This window comes from Antechinus flavipes, chromosome 2 (genome assembly GCF_016432865.1).
Source record: "Antechinus flavipes isolate AdamAnt ecotype Samford, QLD, Australia chromosome 2, AdamAnt_v2, whole genome shotgun sequence".
In the NCBI taxonomy this organism is placed as follows: Eukaryota; Metazoa; Chordata; class Mammalia; order Dasyuromorphia; family Dasyuridae; genus Antechinus; species Antechinus flavipes.
The window spans coordinates 229,441,968-229,445,610 of record NC_067399.1 but is presented as its reverse complement, the minus strand read 5'-3'; the positions used below and the strand labels follow the sequence as shown (position 1 = coordinate 229,445,610).

At 35.7% G+C, this 3,643-nt stretch overlaps 1 long non-coding RNA gene across 1 annotated transcript; it reads right to left on the bottom strand.

Annotated features, from left to right (window-relative positions):
- Window positions 1–677: 677 nt before the first annotated feature.
- LOC127552446 (uncharacterized) lies at window positions 678–3,123 on the bottom strand. The gene is made up of 2 exons (XR_007951390.1): window positions 3,069–3,123; window positions 678–1,480 (listed from the first exon to the last, which is right to left on the bottom strand). It is a non-coding gene; the product is annotated as an uncharacterized LOC127552446 (long non-coding RNA).
- Between the last annotated feature and the right edge of the window lie 520 nt (window positions 3,124–3,643).

The window sequence follows — 3,643 nt, the reverse complement described above, 5'->3', positions numbered from 1 at the left end:
TAGCTCTTAATACTACTTACTGCCTGAGTCTCTCTGGCTTAGCACCCAAACCTCCTTCCTACTTCACCCAATACTGTCCCTAATTTGGGATTCTTCCCATAGTTAAACTCTGACCATCCTGATCATGAGGAAGGAAAATAGTCTGGAATGTATCTGCCTCCTAGATAAATAACCTTTTCTTCCTTCTCCTACTTAATCATGATGTTCTTTGCTATCCCATTGCACCCTTCAGACTTTCCTGCTTATGTGACCCAGAGATGAAAGGAGAATTCAGAGACTGCTTTGAATTTACTCTCTGTCAATATACATTGGCCTGCCCAACAGTAATAGAATAGGATGTACTTGTAGGAAGAAGACAAAGAAAAGTACAATAGCATGAGTTGCTCAAAAGAATAGGAATAAATACTGGCTCAGTTTGGGGGCTGCAGACTAAAGAGGCAATGAAACTTAAGGAAAAGTATGTTGTACGTAGATCAGGAAGAACTTTGGTTGGGGTAGGAATAATAACTTACGAATGAAAAGCATTTATAAGCTGCATGACCCTGCATGTAAAAGTGCTTTGGAAACTTTGAAGTACTTCATAAGTTAAATGAAGTACTTCAGCTATTAAATAAGATCCATATTTCTCTTCTCCTGGAGTGGGGGAAAAAAAAGAGCAGACGAAGAAACCAAGAAGATATTCCTTATAGGATTTATTTCTGAAGTATTCTTCTCACTTAGGTTTGACTTGTCCAGAAGAAGTAATTAGTCATAGTTTCCAACATAAAAATAAAAAAAAACAACAACAAATTGATGATGATAAAACAGGACTATCTATAATTTTTGTGATAGAATACAGATCAAGCCAATCAAATATTTTAAAGTTTAATTCAATTGTTTAAAGTAGTATTTTATTTTTCCAAATACATGCAAAGATAGTTTTCAACATTCACTTTTGCAAAACCTTGTTTCAAGTTTTTCTTCCTCTCTCCCTGACTCCCCCCTTCCCTAGATAGTAAGCAATCTAATACAGTTTAAACATGTGCAATTCTTCCAAATATATTTCTATATTCATCATGCTGCCCAAGAAAAGGATCAAAAGGGGGGAAAAAAAAACAAGAGAAAGAAAAAAAGCAAATAAACAACAAAAAAAGGTGAAAATACTATGCTTTGATCCACATTCAGTTTCCATAGTTCCTTCTCTGGATAGGAATGACACTTTCCATTCTAAGTCTATTGGAATTACACTGAATCTCCTCATTGTTGAAAAGAGCCAAGTCCATCACATTTGATCATCACATAATCATCTTGCTGTGTACAATGTTCTCTTGGTTCATTTATCATCAGTTCATGCAAGTCTTTCCAAAGCCAATCAAATTCTGCCTGCTTGTCAGCTCTAGGCACAGATATCACCCATAGTCCATGCAAGCTCTCTGGGTTCATTTGGATCTGGCTTGATCCTCCTATCAACAAATAGTCCATTCTTTCTTTAACTCAATGTCTGTATGCACAAATAAAACAGAAATAAAGTTTCAAAAAATAAAGTAATAAAAACATAAAATATGAATAGAAGTTAGTTGTTGTCCATATACAGCTTTTCCCAAATAGGGTAGAGGGGTTCCTACTCCTGCATAGGTACTCATACAATATAGGGATTATATATTGTATAGTTTTTATTTCTTTCACCATAGAAAAAGCTTAAGAGCTAAAGGATTCAACAGAACACACCCAAATAGCATATTAGACTTTCTCCAATCCTGAAAGTAAAGATACTTTGTGTGATTGATGAATACTTATTTCTCATTCATCTTAGACACACACCATTTGAACAATTCATTGCAATGTCCATGATGGTTTGGCAAGGTCCATATGTCCTGCCTCCTATGTCATGGCTATAGTGTATCTATAGGATAATTGCCAAAGAAGCAGAGTTTGGAAGATCTTCTCCCTCTGGGAGACTTCCAAACTCAGGATTATCTATGAAGAAATGCCCAAGGTTGGAAATAACTTTCTCAAGATCTCTAATCTTTGACTTGTACTCAAAAAATTAAAAAAAAAAAAAAAAAAAAAAGGCAGAAAACAGTTAAGGAATTGGAGGTTCAGGAACTCCCCTTTTAGGCATGCCTGGGCAACCATAGGCTCCTGATCCTGTGTTTCTCCTGTAAATTGCCATTTTCTCTTTCTTGGGGCTAGAAAGGGTCAAATGCTCTCCTTCCTTTGCTTCAATCTGTTCTATAACTCCAAGAGAAAGAAAACTTGAGTTGAGCTTTATCATATTTTCCTCTTATCAGGGAAAGGATAACTCCTTTGATAGGCGTCTACCACCTCTGATTCTCATTCACCAATTTTTTTTAAATTTTAACTTCAATTTTTTAACATTCATTAAAATTCAAATTGTTTCCCTTCTTCCATTCTCTCCCTCTCCCCTATATACTGAGAAGACAAGTAATATGATACTCATTATACATGATTCACCAATAATCTTGGAGGCAATGGCAATCACAAGAACCAGAGTAGTTCTTTCTATCTTTTCTGCAAGGAGCTATGGCACAAATCTCTCTCCACGGGAAATGCCCTTCTAATCAAGTTTCAGGCCTGTAATCTTGTCAAGGGGACTTGGACAATTAATTTCAGCAGAGGCTTCCCTTCACTCCAGTCACAGAGATAAAATATCAGTCTATAAACCTGATTAAATTATTCTATTATTAGTTAACTCTTTCAAGTCCAGATTTGGTAATACTTTTGTAGGGGTGAGAATTTCCTATCAACTATCAAGAGATAGTATTCAGAGAGATAACTAAATATCCTAGACCATCAAACAAACAAGTCAGAGATAGGAATCTCTTCTTTGATTGTAGAATAAGTTAATCTCCAACAATCTTATTCAATACTCCTGGAATTACTTGGGCATATTTTTTAAAATAATTGATCATAAAGTGATGGGTAGTGAATATGCATATTATATTGATCTCTCAGGCATTATATATCAATTTCAAAGAAAAATGGTATCTTGGATAGAATGTTGAGCTAGAGATCAGGAAGACACAGGTTATAGGTCATAATATTTATGGCAGGCCACAGATACTTACAGGCTTTGTGATCACAAACAAGTCACTATCTTTTTATCTCAATTTCCTCACCTAAAAAAAGGGGATAATATTAATGATAGCACTTATTTCATAGAGTTGTTATCAAAAAGTAAAACATTTTGCACACCTTAATGTGTCATGTAAATGCCAGTTAGTTAATAATTATAATAAGAATTCTAGGATATTAGCTCTGGAAGAGATGTTAGAGGTTTTGTGATTACAGATGAATGAGCTGAGATCCCTGAAGAGAAGTAAAGACCTAAACCCACACAGGAAGCTGGTAATGGGCCTGTGAGGAGAACCATGGACCCCATTCTAGCATTCACAGTTTCTATCATGTTGTTTCTCATTTTGTATCTATTATGTAATGTTCCATCCACTATTCCATGGTGGTTTCTCAGTCCCTTTTAAACCTCGTGCACTCCAAACCTAAGAAGGATTGTTTGGGTAATATCTCCCTATATATCTGTAGCCATCTGGAATCAAGGTCATGGGTTCCATGTCTAGTGAGACACAGTCCTCACAGAAATACCATTAGCCTTATAGTCCTGAGGGCTGGGTAGAATACTGGAGAT